We start from the raw sequence: 19,775 nt of genomic DNA, 5'->3' as shown, positions 1-19,775 counted from the left end.
TTTGAAGAGTCCACCTTACTCAGTATGACCTCATGTTCAATTAAATAATTACATCTTCAAAGAAGCTATTTTCAGATAAGGTCATGATCCTAGGTACTTGAGTCAAGACTTGAGCCTATCTTTTTGGGACAAATCAACCTATTCAGGGCCTCCTTCCTCCCAGTTCTACGTGACCATGGCTGAAGAGTTGGGCTTGGATTAGACTTATGAAGAGCAAAATTTGATTACCCCCAGGGCCGCCTTAAGAGCCCCGGTGGCACAGTGGTTAAGAGCTAGGCTGCTAACCAAAAGGCTGGCAGTTCGAATCCACCAGCCGCTCCCTGGAAACCCGATGGAACGGTTCTACTCTGTACTATAGGGTCTCTATGAGTCGGAATCCACTCGATAGCAATGGATTTGGTTTTGGTTTTAGGGCCACCCAAAGGTCACTGGGTAGTGCAGACAGCTTGCGCTTGACTACTAACATAAACATTGGCTGTTGGAACACACCCAGTGGAACCACAGTAAAAAGAACTGGCCAATCTGCTTCTGCAAAGACTGTAGCCAAGAAAACACTATGGACAGTGCTACTCTGTAACACATGGGGCCACCATGAGTTAAGTTAGAATTAATTCAACGGCAATGAGTTTTTTTTTTGTTTGTTTAGGGCTGCCCACCTAAAACTCTCCCCAGTCAGATTCAGTATACCCACAAGGAAGATCTAGTAGAAAACAGGCAGTAAACTAGAAGCAAGATTGTAGGAAATGGCCTTCTTATTCCCTTTTCTGATTGCTGTGGTGATGAGAAAAGCTTGGTGCTGGGTTCATCGACACTGAAGACATGACAATGATGGAATACGAAGCTCAGCTTCTCACAACAACTGCTTCTCGGAATGTGTGCTCCTTAGTATGTGCGCTTTATAACTGATAAAGTATTTGCCTTCTGCCTGCTAGACTGATTTTTTTAAATTGTATTTTAGATGAAGGTTTACAGAGCAAAGTAGCTTCTCATTAAACAATTAGTACACATATTGTTTTGCGACATTGGGTGCCAACCCCACAACATGTCAACACTCTCCCCTTCTCGAGCTTGGGTTCCCTATTACCAGCTTTCCTGTCCCCTCCTGCCCTCTCGTCCTTGCCCCTGGGCTGCTGTGCCCATTTAGGCTCGTTTTGTTTTATGGGCCTGTCTTATCTTTGGCTGAAGGGTGAACCTCAGGAGTTATTTCATTACTGAGCTAAAAGGGTGTCCAAGGGCCATACTCTTGGGGTTTCTCCAGTCTCTGTTGGACCAGTAAGTCTGGTCTTTTGTGTGTATGTGTGTGAGCCTGAGTTAGAATTTTGTTCTACATTTATCTCCAGCTCTGTCCGGGACCCCCTCTATTGTGATCCCTGTCAGAGCAGTCAGTGGTGGTAGCACCATCTAGTTGTGCTGGACTCAGTCTGGTGGAGGCTGCGGTACTTGTGGTCCACTGGCCCTTTGGACTAATCTTTCCCTGTGTCATTGGTTTTCTTTATTCTCCCTTGCTCCAGATGGGGTGAGACCAGTGAAGTATCTTAGATGGCTGCTTACTACTAGATTGATAATTTATAAAGAAAGTCAGAGGTAGAAGCTTATGGGGTTACAAGGAAAGAATGCACCAAGATTATACCCACTAAAAGTCTGCCCTGCCCTCCCAGCCTTTCCCCTCTCGTCCAAAGTACACGAAGAATAAGGCAGCAGTGGGCTTGAGCAAAAAGCCTCCAACGGAAATGGCCTCTTGAAACTTGCTCATCTGACTTGTGATTGTCCATCTCGTGATTCAAAGCCATCTTCATCCATTGATTACAGTCCCTGAGCAGGCCGAATAGTAAAGAAATGCCTTTCAACAAGTATTTACTGAGCAGCTACAGAGGACCAAGCACGATCTTGGGAAGTGTGTTGGGCAGGCTGTTAGAGCAGAAGGAATACTGAGAGATGAGGTATGAAACTCTCTCCAGACTTTGGAAAAATTTATCCTTGACATCCCAGACAGTGATTACCTGTCCTTGGACAATCTGGGGCGTGTAGAGGGGAGGACAGCCCTTACTATTCATTTTTCAATCCACAGCCATTCAGGTGCATGGCTGCTGAGGAGCAGAGGGATTGGCTAAATGACTTGCAACTAAAAATATAGGAAAGCTTGAAGTGACTTCATAAAGATGTCACAGCAATATAGTGCGTTAGTAAATCACCATATCTCCCCAGGTCTAAGTGAATAAGCGTAGATCTATTTCTTCTTGAATTTTTATTTCAGGATATGCGTCTCCTGCCCACTCCAAAGGTCTACTGGAACACAACTTCAGTTCTTTCTTCCTTTCCCAAATAACATTTGTAAAACAATTTACATTCTTCCTCACCAAGGGAAAAGTAAACCCCTTCTTATGTATAAATACGTGTAGGAATCTGACACTATTTCAACATTCCTCATTCAATTCATCCTCCACTCTGGCAAAGTTTTTTCCCTCCATTTCTCCAAGGCTCTTCCTTCCTTGTTTTCTTTGAGGCTGAGTTGACCTGCTGCATAGAACCAGACCTATCACTCCTGACTCATCTCTGCCCTACAGGTACTGAAGAGCCTTGAGGAAACGCATGAAGCCTCACTAAAGACTGAATTAAAACCAACTGTAAAAAAAATGTAAAACAAATGTGTTTCATTATAATCAGGTCAGAAAATAGATTTCTCCCCTTTTCTCTATACAAACACCTAGGCTATCTCAGACAGTCACTAGACCTAATGACGTGTTATGTCTTCATCTGGGTTATTTTGACCACGAGGTGAAAATGAAGACTATTTAAGCTTTGTTTGGGCAACTTTTTCCCTTTAACTCACTATTCAGATATCACCGACTCTCAGGCTCAATCTTGGCTACACTCACCCTCCTTACCTATTTTTAGAAACAGCTGTTAGTTGCTTCTCCACTGGACCCAGCGTATTGATCCTTAGATGTGGTTTCTATTGCCCTACTCCTCTGGTTTAAATGTGCTTAGGAATGACCTGGGCATATGGCTGGAATACAGGTTGTGCTTCAACAGGTCTGGGGCGAGGCCTGAGGCTCTGCATTAGGACAAGCTCCAGGATGACACTTATGCCGCTGATCTGGGATCACCACCTGGGTTGCAAGATTCTATTGCTACTCAATATAGAATTTTGTGGTTCCAAACACAGACTCTGGGGCATAAATTATACTGGCCACTTATGTATCGTTTCTGCCAAATAAAACCAAAAAAACCAAACTTGTTCCCGTCGAGTCGATTCTGACTCATAGCGACACTACAGGACTGAGTAGAACTGCCCCATAGGGTTCCTAAGGCTGTAACCTTTACAGGGAACACCGGTGGAGCGGTGGTTAAGAGCTTGGCTGCTAACTGAAAGGTTGGCAGTTAAAATCCACCAGCTGCTGCTTGCAGACCTATGAGCTGGAATCAACCCAACGGCAACGAGTTTGGCTTTGTTTCAGAATCTTTACGGAAGTGGCCTGCCATATCTTTCTCCTGCTGAGCAACTGGTGGGTTCCAAATGCCAATTTTTCAGGTGGTGGCTGAGTACTTAACAACTGCGCCACCAGGGTGCCTTCTGCCAAATAAATGGCAGAATATATTCTTCAGAAAATATTTGAATACTTAACTACCAGAAAAAAACAAAAGCCAAATCTGTTCCCATCGAGCCAATTCCAACTCATAGCAACCCTATAGAACAGAGTAGAACTGCTCCAAAGGGTTTCCAAGGAGTGGCTGGTGGATTCCATTCGAACTGCTGACCTTTTAGTTAGCAGCTGGGTTCTTAACCACTGTGTCACCAGGGCTCCGAATACTTACTACAGGCAAACAAAATTTCTTGGACAACAAAGGCCCCAGTAAAATATTTTCATCTTGGCTTGGTAGATATTTCCTAAAGTGTTTGCCATTCCAAATATGTCACAGGCTGTCATTAGCCCATCAAACAATTAATATACCTCTCCATTTTCCTTATCACTTCATCACCAAGTTTTAACATAAAATTTATAATTCTCTTCTCCGCAGATGAGGTTCAGGACCAAAGTGGCTTTCCAGGGCCATGAGGCTGTATTCATACATTCATTCAATTAGCACTGACTGGGCACTCACTGTCCGCCAGGCCCTCTTCTATGAACTCTTTACTGATAACCGCAAGACATAAGAAAAGCAAAGTTCCTGCAGCTATGGAGCTCACATTCCAGAGGGGCAAAGACGGATGTTAAAAACATTTACAAAAAGAATAAATAATTTCAGATAGTCGCAAATAACGAAAATAAAACAGCAACAGGTGGAGGGTGGCTGAAAAGTGCTCCTTGAGAGAGGGTGATTAGGGGAAACTTCTCTGCAGTGATCACAGCAGAGTGCAGACATCAATGGTGAGACGGAGCCAGCCATGCAAAGATCTGGGAGAAGAGCACTCTAATGATCACATTTTCATGGTTTATCCTGTAGACTTTCTGCTTCTAAGTTGTGGTTGTGTGTGCAGCGTCCCATGGGTTTCACTGTGTATGTCTGCAAAGGCCGCTTTGCAAATCTAGTTGGTGCTCTATTATCTCTTCTCTGGCTCATATTTTTGGCTCTAAACAAGATAAGATTGATGTAGACTGCCTGTGTGAGGGTTGACTTATGGGCGATAAAGGGTGGACTGCAGGTATAGATTTTCCTGATCCAGGAACAAGCCATACATAGACTATTTAAGCCTATCATTCTTCCTGGAAGGAGGAAGGAAGGGGAAATTCACTTTGATAAGCACTTACCGAGCGCTTGTTACATGAAAACAATGTGCTTTTTTTTTCCCAAAAGAAAATAATAAAATATGGCTTATACAGGTGAATATATGGATCCTATCGTTAAGGAGCTTACAGATAACGGTAAAACAGAAAATGCGAGAAACCAGAGGTACAAAGTGGCAGGAACCATCACTTTGAAGAAAGGGCGAGTAATTCTCGCTCAGAGAATTTATAAGTGTCCCAGTGGGAAGTTAGTATTTGAGCTAAGCCTTAACACTGAAATGTGAGAAGCCATATCCACAGACAGTATTAAAGGCCATAGCTCTTGATGAGATCAGTTAGGGAGCATGTGAAGGGAAGAAAAGTGGCCCCAGAACTAACTGAGCACTGAGCACAACGATACCAACAGCCTTGAAGATGACAAGGCTCAAGAAACAGAGAGTTCATCGGGCTAAACTGTTGTCGTACTCGAGTCTGCTCATTTCTGCAATGCAGTTGACGTGAACGTTGCTCTTACTTAAGAGCCTAGTGAAGAACCAGGTGGTATCCTGGGGAATACAGCACCGTGAGTTTAAAGAGCCTACCATGGCTGCCATCTAGGAGGTCGACTAAGTCCAGATATTGATCATAGATGTGTTATCTCCAATCTCCGATCAAAAGGAGGGAATGGTTTAGGAGATAGTATTGGAGGCATTATTCCCTGTCCTAAAATGTGACCCAGCTGGAGTTGGACTCACAAGGACACATCAACTGGACAACAGCTAGCACAATCTTGGAAAACATCTTTTAGGGAACTTTTCATATAAACCAATCAAACAGAACAGAAAAGACATTCCACTCTTACCTTTTTCTATTAGTATTTAGTGAATAGAAAATTTGTTGGACCAATGAGGGCCCTCCTGACTGTCGTTACTGAAACCTGTACCAATGATTATTAAGAAAGGTGATTCAAAATGTAGAATCACAGAGACTTAAGAGTTTCCAGCCAATCTGTGAAAAGTGAAGCCTTCCATGGTTTTGCCTGTTTGCAATGTTAATATATACTGAGGACTCTGTAATGTTTCTTGGACTCGGACAGACATGGCTCTACCAGCTCGTCCATTTTCCCACTTTTGTTTATTCTATAGTATTCCTTGCATTTGGGCAGACATTAGCACTGGCAGCATGCTCGTCCACTTCCTTTTTTTTTTTTTTTTTTGCCTTTTTGAATATATACCAAATAAAACTTTCTTTTTGCTTTAAAAAAAAAAAGAGAGTTCAGCCATATAAATGAGTAAGTTGAGCAGTGAAAATTGATCTTTGGATCTGACATTGTGGAGGTAATTGGTGACCTTGTAAAGAGCTGTTCCAGTGGAACAGCATGGAAAAGAAAACTTCATTTAAATGAATTCAAGACGGACTTCAAAGAGAAGAATCGGAGACCGACCACAGATCAGTGTTTCTCAAACATTAATGCCATTGAATCTAGGAGTCCTGCTGAAATGCAGTTTCTGATTTGTTAGGTTCAGAGCGGGAACTGAGAGTCTACCTTTCTACCAAGCTCCCAGATGATGCTGGTGTTGATTGTTGGCTGACCATAATTTGGGGGGCAAAGAAGGAGAATCTTTCAGAAATTTTCTATCGAAGGCAGCAATAAAATGGAGGGGGTGAACGGAGTAAGTGGAGAGGGATGTGGGATCAAGAGAAACATTTTTAAAACTTTCACTATCACAGCAAGCATGCTTGTATGCCAGTGGGAATGACCCAGAGTGGAGAGAGAAAAATTAAAATGGAGAAGCGAAAGGATCATCGTTTGAACAACGTGCTTGAGTAGTCAAGAGAGAATGGTGCCCAGCGATAAAAGAAGGGGAAGCCATGGGGAGAAGTACAGTTCATCATACTAACAGTAAGGGATTCAAAGTACAGGTAGTCTCTGACTTACAACAGGGTTCTGTTCCAACCACTCTGTCACAGCCGATTCTGACATAAGTCAAATACCCCATTTTTTAAAGTTTTCATTACTTTTGCCTTTTTTTTAATCAGTATCTTTAAAAACCTGATCTTCATATGTCTTTGGGGTTGGCATGAGAATGACAACATCAGATAAGATGTACAAAAAAAAAAAAACAGATGATAGTAAGTTAAGTTCATTGTAACTCCAATACGTGGTAAGTCGGGGACTACTTGTATGTGGGTACAGATGAAGGTGAGTTGCATGGTGGAAGTGCCTAGACGTTCTCTTCCAATTGCTTTTATTGCTTAGTGCAGTAAGATACTTTGCTAATGGTTAGGAGTGGGAAGGATGTTAGAGGTTTGAGGAAAGAAAGGAAAATAAAAAATAATCGCGAGAAAGGGAATTGACTAGGGCAGTGGTTCTCAGCCCTATCAGACCCAAGGCTTCATTTTATAACACATATTTTTAAATCCCCTGCTACTATTGTAAAAAATAAGGTAATAGTTAATTTATCCTACCTTTTACGTGCTATTTTTTTAAATCAATACAATGCCCTCACCATAATATAAAGAAGTAAAAGGAAAGTAATTCCTAATAATATGAATTTGTGTATTTTCGTAATGTAAATGCTAAGGTGAGAGGAAAAGACCCCTCCCCCTGTGAAGTTCTAAATTCCCCCAGAGGGTGGTACTGCATTTGCTAAGAATTATTTATTAGCAGTGTTTACCATGACTAAGGGTCCACTTGAAATTGTTGTTGTGTGTCGGTGGTGTTGATTCCAACTCCTTATGTGATGGGATAGAACTTCCCACTGGGTTTCCAAGACTGTAAATACTTACAGAAGCAGATTGCCACATCTTCCTCCCACAGAGTGGCTGATGGGTTTGGACCGCTACCCTTTCACTTAGCAGGCTCCTCCCACTTGAGGTTAGTAGTTGTAAATTTAAGGGAGGCCGTCAGCACCATTGTGTTTTGTTCAGTCCCTAGAATGCAAGTCTGATGTAGGCCACCCATTGCCTAGGCAGGGGTGCATTTAACCAGGGTGGCAGCTTTACCTGGGGGGTAGATGGACTAAGAACAGAGCAAGGAAGTTGAAGGTCCAGGTCCAGAATCCCTTTGGAGAAAGAAAAGGCACAATTTTATCAGCGTTTCAGAAAAATAACTGGTTGTAGTAGGAATAATAGATTGGAAAGACAAAAAAATTGGCACTCATCTAGGGGTCCCATGAATACTTGGGACCCCTTTGAGAAAGTATAAGCCATTCATTGTCATTGGAAATAATTAAAATGGTAACATTGAAAGCATATTAAATACACAATTTTGTTTTTTCTCTTAACACACTGTGAATAAAAAGCAAAAGAAGAAAGGTATCATATGAACAAAGAAAGCAGTCCAACATCCTGAAATAGAACTGTAAAAAGGCTTGCAGGTAGAGGGAACAACACATGCCAGGCACAGAGGCAGAAAGAGAAAGAATATTTAGAAATATTAAAAACATGGAACTAACAGGACTCAGAAGGTAATATGATGCTGGTAAGGAAAAGTGGTTACTTTGATGACTTAAAGTGGGCCTGACCCAAGCCCTGGCTTTTCAATCTCCTCATTTACATGTGAAAGGAAGACAATGAAAAAGGAAGACAGAAAATTGATGCGCTGGAATTGTGTTGTTGGCAAGGAATATCGAATATACCATGGACTGCCAGAAGAAGAAGCAAACCTGCCTTAGAAGAAATACAGCCAGAATGCTCCTTAGAAGCAAGGATGGTAAGACTTCTGCTTGCTTACTTTGGACACATCATCTGTAAAGGCCAATTGTTAGAAAAGAACATCAGGTTTGGTGAAGCAGAAAAAAAGAAAAAGTTGCCATCAAGTCAATACCGATTCATGGTGACGCCGTGTGTGTCAGAGTAGAACTGTGCTCCATAGGTTTCCAGTGGCTGACTTTTCAGAAGTAGATTGCCTGGCCCTCTTTCAAGGTGTTTCTGGGTAGACTCCAACCGCCAACCTTTCAGTTAGCAGCTGGGCACTTAACTGTTTATGCCACCCAGGGACACCTTGGTAAAGTAGAGGGTCAGCAAAAACAGGGGAAACCCTTAATGAGAGGAAGTAACACAATAACCACAACAGTGGACTCAGACGTGCCCATGACCGTGAAGACGGCACAAGCCTGGGCAACATTTTGTTCTGTTATGTATAAGGTCACCACGAGTCTGAGCTGACGTCCTGGCAGCTAACAACAAGGACAATGAAAAGGGGGAAAGAGTTTAGAAAAGGGGCATCCAAGAGTGTAAAGATCTCAAGCTGGTATCAAAACTAAAATTTTTTTTTGGTGGAGAGAGGTGGGGAGAATTATTTTTTACAATTATTTCTTAAAACACTTTCCTCTCTTGGATTTCATGATTCTGATATTTCTGGGTTAAACGCCAGGGGTGGGGAAAGGAGAATTCCCATCCTCGGGGCCATAAGTAATTGTTAAATAGCAAGCACATCTGAGACCTGCTCCGAGGCCCCAAAAATTCTCGGACCTGGCTATGCATGAGGTGAATTGGTTGAGAATCAAACCTGGATCTCCAGCATGGCAGGTGAGAATCAAACCTGGATCTCCAGCATGGCAGGTGAGAATCAAACCTGGATCTCCAGCATGGCAGGTGAGAATTCTACCACCGAGCCTCCCAGTTTCTTCACTCCTTCACCAAGGAAGAATAAAGATATGCTGGGAACGCTTGCCCTTAAATAACCAACCCAACTGCATTCATCAGAATAATAATTGATGGCTTTAAATTACAGTATATTGAATATACTGTGCACTGCCAGGAGAACACACAAATCTGTTTTGGAAGAAGTATAGCCAGAATGCTTCCTGGAAGCAAAGATGGGGAGACTTTATCTCACATACTTTGGACCTGTTAGCAGGAGGGACCAGTCCCTAGAGAAGGATATCATGCTTGGTAAAGTAGAGGGCCAGCAAAAAAGAGGAAGATCCTCAATGAGATGGATTGACACAGTGGCTGCAACAGTGGGCTCAAACATAGCAACGATTGGGAGGATGGTGCAGGACCGGGCAGTGTTTTATTCTGTTGTACATAGGGTCGCTATGAGTTGGAAACTACTCGACGGCACCTAACAGCACATCTTTTATAAAAATCTTCTCTCTTATAAGTTTTGCATTTTTTTTTTTTCCATCCCTGAGTGGATGACAGTCGTAGGCCCATAGGGCCCAAGGCAGTGAGTAAAGGTTCATTAATGAATTCAGTAGTTTTGAACCAACTTGACGGCACCTAACAACAACAACAAAACCATACCCATTGCTGTCAAGTCGATTCCAACTCATATGGACCATATAGGACAGTAGAACTGCTCCCATAAGGTTTCCAAGGCTGTAAATCTTTATGAAAGCAGAATGCCACATCTTTCTCCTGTAGAGTGGCTGGTGGTTTCGAACCACCGATCTTTCAGTGAGCAGTTGAGCAGCCCCTAGCAGTAGTAAAAAAATACTTATTCAAGTCCCCAGCAGAAAACCAGATGGAGCCAAGCCCTTTCCTATTAGTGGTAGGAACACTACCTCAAACCTGCCCTGCTCTAGGATTCTGATTTACTGCCCTCTCCTCATTAAAAAAAAGAAAAAAAAATTTTTTTTTTCCTCATTTACCTCCTACCTGGTGGCACAGTGGTTAAGTGATACAGCTGCTCACCAAAAAGGTCAGCAGTTCAAATCCACCAGCCGCTCCTTGGAAACCCTATGGGGCAGTTCTTCTCCCCACTCTAGGGTTGCTGTGAGTCCAAATCAACTGGACAGCAATGGGTTTGTCTTTTTGGTTGTTACGAAGCGCACAAACCATGATATGACAGAGACTGACTGAGGAAACACCTTTGCCTTGGCCCCTAATTAACACTTAAACTGAGACCACCATGAAGCAAAGAGTCAGGCTGTGATAACGTGGGGTGGAGAACTTCAGTCAGAAGGAAGGCAAGTACAAAGACATGTCCTGGAGGAGCAAGGTGGAGGGTTGACTAAAGAAGCAAAAGGAATGCAGGAGAGGAAGGTAAGGCAGATCACATGCTGCCCCCGCAGACAAGGAGGAATTTGGATTTTATTGTGAGGGAGATGGGAAGCCCCATTGAGGAAGTGGCATCTCGTTTACATTTTTAAAAGATCAGTGGGGTAGACCTTTTCATTCTGTCTCAATAGCATCTCTTAAAGTTCAATTTTAATGTCGTCCATTTTTTTCCTTTATATTCAGTACTTTTTGTGTCCTGTACTGGGTTAAGAAGTCTTACCCAATCCCAAATTCAAGATATGCAGTTTCCGTTCTAAAAGTTGTATATTTTACCTTTCACAATTATATCAATAATCCATTTGGAGCATATTTTTGTGTACGATGTGAATTAGGGGTCAAGACTTTTTTTTCCTTTATGTAAAGTCAGTTGCCTCAGCTGTTTATTGGAAACTCTATTTTTTTTTTATCTAGTCCCACAGTTCCTTAGGGCCACTTTTGTCACAAATCAGGTCACCCAGTGTGTGTGGGTCTGGTTCTGGGCCCTATGCTGTTACATCTGTCTGTCTTTTCACCATTTTAACAGACTTTATTCAAAACATTAAATGTTCCAAGTTTAGAAGATGTACTAGACAAATAATTCTTATGTAGTTCATACCTGCTTCTCTTTCTTGGGGAAAGGTTAAAAAAGGTTAATTAAGTATAATTAGAGAATTATAATATTAGAATTATAATAAGAAGAGGGAGTATTATAAGTAGACGGCAGAACTGTTTTATATATATATAAAGATACAAGATTTAATTTTCAAGTCAAAGATTGTTTGAATGACTAATTTTACATATTTGCCCATTTTGATCCATTTCTAACCAAATATACACACAAATTATTTGATGCTGCATTTTTTCAAGCTTTTTTGACCATGACAAAATCCTGGTTACTACCCACTAAATTGGTTCTGACACACAGTTTGAAAATCATGGATTTAGATCCTAAAATTAAAAAAGAAAAGAAGACTATATATACCTGGGTGTCCCACAACTATTTATCTTATATTTATTTTAAACATCTTTCTTTACCTCTGCACCAATAAGGCAGAACCAGTACTATTCACATACTGATGCTAACCATTTATTCTCACCACAGCAAGCATAAAACAGTATAACCAAGTCGTTGCACAATTTTCCTGTTCAGGGAACATAGCCCTTGAACAGCCAGAGGGATCCACTGTGCCACAATGATTTTCTCCTGTACGGATATGCATTTTATTGGTTTTCCACCGACCACATTATAGCTACAAACGATATCTAAAGGCAATGTTTAAGCGATGCTTTTTTTTGTGTGTGTGATATAGAGTATATTCCTAAAAGCAAAGTTAATTCAGTGTAGGTAGCGACGGCACTGAGTTTCCCAGGAAACGCTTTCTGAGAGGTGGTGATTCTTAATTTGAGTCTCAAAAGAGGTATAAACTTGGAATAGGAGGCTGGGGATGAACTCAATGGGAGGGGTGGTATTTGGGAGGATATTCCAAGGCATAAATTACATTTTCTGGGCTAGAACTGGGATTGGATCACAGAGTTCATGTCTGTGCCTTCAAAGTGTATGTCTTAGATGCAATGTGGCATTCTGGATTGGATCCTAGGACAGGGAAAAAAAAGGGGGGGGGACATAAATGGAAAAAATGGTGAAATCCAAATAAAGTCTGGAGTCTGGGTAATGGTATTGTTGCTGTTGCCGCCAAGTGGATTCCAACTGGTGGTGACCCCAGGTACTGTACCGTGTGGGTAAATTTACATTGGATATGTAAGATGTTAACATTAGGGGAAGTTGGGTGAAGGGACATAGAGGAGCCCTCTGTCCTCTTTGTAACTGTTCTGTAAATCTAAAATTATTTCAAAATGAAAAGTTAACACAAGACTATGCCATCTGAATGTTGAATATACCATGGTCTGCCAAAAGAACCAAAAATCTATCTTGGAAGAAGTACAGCCAGAATGCTCTTTAGAAGTAAGAATGGAGAGACTATGTCTCACATACTTTGGACATGTTATCAGGAGGGACCAGTCCCTGGAGAAAGACATCATGCTTGCTCAGAATAGAACTGCCCCATAGGGTTTCCAGGGAGTGGTTGGTGGATTCCAACTAAGGGCTTTTTGGTTAGCAGCCGAGCTCTTAACCACTGCGCCATAAGTAAGCCAAATAGAAACAAACCAAAACTCCAGTAACAAAATGTTTTACAAGATGAAGGTGAGAGTTGGTAAATGAAGCCTATTTTCCTGTAATATTCCATTCCCATTGATCCTGGTATGAAGATCAAACTTCTTACCATGACATACAAGACCCCCAGAGTCTGGCACTGAGCATGGTCTCCACCATCCCTTCTTTCTCTCCATTCCTCACTTGTTTACGTCTCTCCCTCCTTTTACAGCCATTCCCCCTACAGTCAAGGATATTTCTCCCCTCACATCCAGCCAAGGAGCCCTGGTGGCACAGTAGTTAAGAGCTCAGCTGCCAACCAATAAGGGTGGCCATTCGAATCCACCAGTGGCTCCTTGGAAACCCTATGGAGCAGTTCTATTCTGTCCTATAGGGTTGCCATTAAGTCGGAATTGACTCCACAGCAATGGATGTGGTTTGGTCTGGCATCCAGTCAAAGCTGACTCCTCCTTAAGATAGATTCAGGGAAGCCTTACCTTGCTACAAGTAGAAACCCCAGGTTCTTACTGGCTTGACTTACATTGGCCAATGAACGAGACATCGAGATGCCAGAACAGGAAAGGCAGCACCTTTATTTCATTGTACAGGGAAAAGGAGTCATTTGGAGCTGCCGCTCCCAAGACTGCTCGCCAATGATGGACAGACAAGTTACTTTTAAAGAGGTTTACAAACAGGGAGTTCACACAAGTTACATTAGCAACATTCTTAATCATAAACGCAGGTGCAATGGGGTTTACATATAACCTCCAAGCAAAGCAGGATTCAAATGCAAAGCTGGGGGGCGGGTGTGGAGCCCTGCAAAGGAAACGATTTTTCAATACAACACTGTGGGGGTTGGAAGCCAGGTAAAGAAAACATGATTTGTAACACAGTGCTGTGCGGTTCTGTCTCCACCTGGCCTTCCAGATTTGGTCTCACTCCCCTGTTATGAGCTCTTAGAACACCAAAGCCCCACCCTTCATTGTGCTTATAAACAGCTCTATATTGTCACTGATCAGGCAGACTCTTTAACTGGTACCCCCTGAGCCTGCCTTTATTTAAAATTTTGATAATTGGTTCATCATGGACTTTTTGTGTTGATTTTTTTTAATCATTAAAATACTATTAATCTTGATTACTAAGTTTTTTGAACACCTTAAATTTTGCAATCAGTGCAAAGCCAGTGCCTTACTTTCCACACCTTAGATCCAGCCCAGCAGGTTTGGCCTGTAAACTGCTAGAGGCTGGGGATGCCTGGTCTTCCGTTATTGACTACCTTCTCCCCAGGGCCTAGCGCAGTGCCTGCCTCTGGAGGAACACAAATATGCCTTGAGTGGATTAAAAACCAAAAAACCAAACCCATTACTGCTAAGTTGATTCTGACTCATAGTGACCCTCTAGGACAGAGTAGAACTGCCCCATAGGGTTTCCAAGGAGCGGCTGGTGGATTCAAACTGCTGACTTTTTGGTTAGCAGTTGAGCTCTTAACCACTGCACCACCAGGGCTCCCTTGAGTGGATTAATGCGTATTTATAGTTTTGTATTTTGTTATTTTTAACATGGAAATAGTTAAAATATAATATTTTCAAATAATATGGTTTCAAAAACTAGTCATAATGTTGTTAGAAGAACAGCTATAACTAAAATTCCAGCAATCCGAAAAAGGCTTTTTTTCACTAACTAGAGATTACCCTCACCTTCTTTGTGGTCATCTTCAAAAGGCACCCCGTTTTGTTTCACGGTTTAATTTTGTTTCCTTAGCTCATTTTGGAGAAATTCCATCTCCCTTGAGCTGGGTTCATATGACAACAGTTGCATACTACACCCCTTGCCATCTCGTTGATCCGACTCATAGCAACCCCATAGGACAGAGTAGAACTTCTCCACAGGGTTTCCTAGGCTGTAAATCTTTACGGAAGCAGATTGCCACATCTTTCTCCCAAGGGTGGCTGGTGGGTTTGAACCTCTGGACCTTTCAGAGCAATTAACCACTGTGACTCTAGGGTTCCTATGACAACAGATGAGTTCCCTCATTCTGATTGACTTCTTTAGGGCCAAGGAAAGGAAAACTGAATCAAAAATGCTAGCTAAAATGAGGTACCTGAGAGTTGGACTGTGAAATGTCAATTTAGGTTTTCTAAACTTGTTATCTCTACCTTCCAGACAGAGTCACACCCTACCACAAACCAGTTAGCCAGAGGGAATCCTTGGGGGGGAGGGGACTGTAAACTAATACAGTTTATTGTATGCACCGTCTCAGCGCTAAGGGCTAAGGGCGTGATAAGGCCAGGATGTAATCCGAAATTAAGAAAGGATTTTCAGCTCTGGAGCTCTGTCTCAAAATTTAAGAGTGTGGAAAAAAAACTGCTTGGGATTCCCCCTCACAGAAGTCTTTGAAGTCATATTTTTCACTGAAACCTAAAACATTAATATTTTTATCACCAAAAAAAAAACAAGACTGGCGCAAACCTAATTTGCGAGCTTGACTGTGCGATAGCTAGGCACCACAGAAACATGGAGGGAGGGATTTTTTTAACAATGTCTGCCTTCAGAAATTCATCTGCAGGAAATACTTCCTAAAGTAAGGAGCTAAGGAAACTACGGGGGTCCAGTATGCCTATTGGAGGAGATCAGGGAATAATACATTTTTAAATAGTTTGTTTCCTCTATTGGAAATTATCTTTTACATCCCAATCACAGATTGACATTCACTCTAAACAGGCTTACAAAAAAATAGAAGCGTGGAGACCAGCTCCCAGATATATATGAGATGAAGATAAAATTTAAGGGGGTTTTAAACATTGATTTTTGGTTTTTGTTTTAATGGTACGCGTATACTTACTCGAACTATTAAACCTCACTAGAGCGTAAACAATGGCGAGCCTAACGGACGGCTGCTTTCCAAGCGAGTTGTATTTAACTTTAGGAATATGAAGTCACATTAAGGCCTGGAAAAGAACACCTGTAATAAGAATGTGGGGCCCTAGTGGTGCTCTGGTGAAGCGCTCAGTTGCTCCAGGGAGGAAGATGTGGCGGTCTGTTGTCTGCTTCCACAAAGATTACAGCCTTGGAAACCCTACGGGGCAGTTCTCTGTTCTGTAGGGTCGCTGAGTTGGAATTGCTCAAAGTCAACGGGTTTTAGTGTTTTTTTTTTTTTTTTTTGGTTTTTGCCATTAAGTTTGGGGGAGGTTAACAGGGAGGGGAAATAGATGTGGCGAGACTGCAGAGAAGGTGTGGGTGTGTTTAGATAAACCTCTTAAAAAGGTAAATTTTTATCCAAAGGGCAAAAACTGCCTTGGCGTTTGCTTTTCGTTATAAACGCTTACGTTTGGTTACACGGCGATTATTGTTCAACAGACATTGAGTGTGGACCATACACTGAGCCATGGCGACCGGAATTCCAACGCAGTTTGCTCACCTGGAGGAGGCCTGGTGGCCCTGGTGGGGCGGAGTCACCTCTGCCCGCCCTTGGTTGAAGGTGACCCTCCCTGGCCGCCCACGGCCGCCTCCAACCCACCGCCCCCTAATCCTCCTTCCTTCGGAAGGATGGAAACCTAATCCCTCCCAGTTACAATACAGGTGTAGCCTGACGGGCATGTGTCCATCAGAAGGAGGTGGGCCTAGCAGCCGCGCCCGGGGCAGTGCCTTCCGACGGCGGTGGGGTGCGCGCTCCTTCTGCGGCTCTGCCCTCGGAGGGAAGCAGTGGGCGAGAGCGCAGCGCGTCGCGGTAGCGGGTAAGTCCTGTTTCCTGAAACTTTTATTTTGTTCTCCGATGTGGGTGTGGGTGCATGGAGCGTACTTAAGAATGCTGTTCTGTCGGCCCTGGTCAAAAGGATTTAAAAATGCGAATGGCAGGCTGCTTATTCTAGAACCTAGAGGGGGTGAGTGAGTCTTGCTCAAAGTAGGCTGTGTGGGGTCACTGGCCTCAGCCTTTTAAGTTTTTAAGTTTACATTTTTACTAAAAGCTGATGTCGGGTTGAAATGCCCTTCAAGTTGCATCTTTTACTTTCTTAAAAAATTCATGTCAATATTACATTTGACTTCAATATGGTTAGGCTTATTTTTATATTAAAGAGGTTAAAATCTGTTATCAAGAGGGCCAACCTATCTTCCTCCTCCCTGCCTCCCGCAGTCATTTGTGCTAATGGCGATTCGGCCCGATTAACCAAAAACAAAAAACCCAAACCCGTTGCCATCGATTCCGACTCATAGTGACCCTACAGGACAGAGTAGAACTGCCCGCATAGGGCTTCCAAGGAGCGCCTGGTGGATTTGAACTGCTGAGCTTTTTGTTAGCATACGAGCTCTTAACCACTACGCTGCCGGTTCCGATGACACCAGCGAAAAGCCTAGGACGACTCATCCTTGATGCTGCCCTTTTTCTTTATCTGACCCACCAGCGAGTTTGGAAAGTTTTCTATCCTGTTCTCCCTCCCATTTCATCGCTACTATCTCCACTGCACTAAGCCTGAATTACCGAATGTTCTAAATTTTTTTTTTGCTCTCACACTTCCCTGCTTCAGTCCATTCCCCTCACAGCGGCCTGAGTAACCTTTTAATACTATAAGCCAATCAGTAAACCAGTTGCTGTCCAGTGAATTCCAATTTACAGCGACCTCATGTGTGTCTGTGCTCCATAGGGTTTTTGGAAGTAGATGGCAAGGCCTTTCTTGCGAGGGTGGGTACGAACCTCTAGGCTTTAGGTTAGCAACCAAGTGCATTAATTGTTCGACCGAGGACTCAGTTTAGTTTAAGCTGGAGTTTGCTATTTCCCTGTTTGAAAACCTGTTTCCCGTTGGTCCTGGGAGGAAACGAAAATGGCTTCCACGGCTCATAAGATTCTGCCACCGTCCTCAAGCTCATGGTAGACCGCTACCTTTGCTTGCCATTCTCTTCCACCCTGCGTGGCATGAACCCTTAAAGGGCTTGACTACCAGCCCAAAGGTTGGAGGTTCAAACCCACCCAGGGGCCTCTCAGGAAACTGGCCTGGCAATCTGCTTCCAAAAGGTCACAGCCTTGAAAACAGTCTAGAGCAGTTCTATTCTGCACACGTGGGGACCCCATGAGTTGGAATGGATTTGATGGCAGCTAACAAGTCTTTTAATAACAACGCTTCCTCTCCTACAGCATGCTATCCCTTTGTAAATCCCACAGCCCAGAGTGAACCCTTCCCCCACCCTTTCTCCCTGGCTGCAGTTTTACTCTGAGCACTGGGGTCGCCCTGAGTCAGAATCTGCTTGATGGTAACTAACATCAGCAACATACTCAGTTCTTGGCCTCATCCCATGTTTACCTGGAGAGTATAGTTTAATTTTCCACGTAGGTATTTCCACCGGCCATATCTATCGGAATTTTCCCTTTATAAATTAATAAGTTACTATTTCAGTTTTGTGTCATTCTCGAAGGTTTGTACGCTGTGTGAGTATTGGCTTAATGCTCAAAATAGGACAAATAAGAATCTGTCTTAGAAAGGTAAGAGCTATACTTGGTTGGAACTTGGTAAACTCCTGAAAAATCACTTCTCTTTAATAATCATGTTAGGAAACTATCTTGCATCATTGATATCGAGATTCTTTTTCTTTTGTGTGTGTTGGAAGTGTTTTGAATGAGTTCTTTATTGCATTTAAAGTTATGTTAGTCTTTGTGAGTGTGTGGTAAATATATACATATATATATATATATATAAACAAAGTATTTGCCATTTCCACATTTTTGAAAAGTACAATGCATCACCAGTATCCGTTTACAGATATTTCTATCCCCCTTAGCGGAAGCTAACAACAGGCTTATTATTTGTTTTAAGAGAAGCTCAGCGCCCCCTAAGTAATGATCCCCTCTTTCCCCCTCCCATCTCTCCATTGGTAACCACTAATGAACTCTGGTCTCTTTAGCCAGTTGCCATCAATTCTGACCCACCGTAGAGTAGAACTGCACTCCACAGGGTTTTCAAGGGCTGATTTTTCGAAGTAGATCACCAACCAGGCCTTTTTTCTGTAGAAGTGAGATCATACAATATTTGTCCTTTTGTGACTGACTTATTTTACTCAACATGCTAGCCAGCTTTCTGAACCCTGTACATTAAGTTGTACCTAAAGTCCCACATAAATTCCTAATGAATTAATTTTAGAGTAGTTAAATGCTACATATGATGGCTAACCACATATTCATCAATTCATTTTTAGTTCAAATGTACTAAGTCCTGGAGCTTATGGTGAGCAAGTCAGAAGAGGCCTTTCCCTCATAGACCTTTAAGTCTAGCAGGTAAGATAAACCTTAAATAAGCAATAACAAGGGCCTCTAGTCATCGTAAAATAGGGAGCTAGGAGAACATTTAGCCTGGACCCAGCTGAGCCTAACAATCAAGGAGAGCCTGCCTGAGGAAGTGATGTTTAAGAGAAAATCTGAAGTATGGTGGGAATTAGCCAGTGTCTACAGGCGGGGGAGAGAAGCAAGGTTGTGTGATATTTTCGTGAGAGGGAAGAGCACATGTTATAGACTGGATACCAAAGGAGATGATGGCACTTTAATGGGGCTGAGGATTAATTATGACTGAATCATGAAATGGGAGAGCTGGAGACAGCAAGAGATGAAAACCGGAGAGAAAATCAGGGACCAAATCAAACTGCAGTTAATAGTAAATGAGCAATTTTTTTTTTATTGTGGGGATCGGGAGGGTCTGTTTCAGTCCTACTCTAACGTCGTACAATTGCTAGTGAGTTTGCTCCAAAGCTGTTATGCTCATTTTAAAAAATAATGAAAATAATTAGCTTTAGTTACAAGAGCGAGATTTTGTTGGGCAAATATTTCTGGACATCTGTTTTATTTCACTTTTTTTTTTTTTAAAGAACAGAATAAGCAATACTGGTACCATTTAACTTTTTTAAAATTTTAATTAATACATATACTATGTTTTAAAATTATTCCCTGG

The sequence above is a fragment of the Loxodonta africana genome, chromosome 19, assembly GCF_030014295.1.
Source record: "Loxodonta africana isolate mLoxAfr1 chromosome 19, mLoxAfr1.hap2, whole genome shotgun sequence".
In the NCBI taxonomy this organism is placed as follows: Eukaryota; Metazoa; Chordata; class Mammalia; order Proboscidea; family Elephantidae; genus Loxodonta; species Loxodonta africana.
This window is presented reverse-complemented; position numbering follows the sequence as displayed.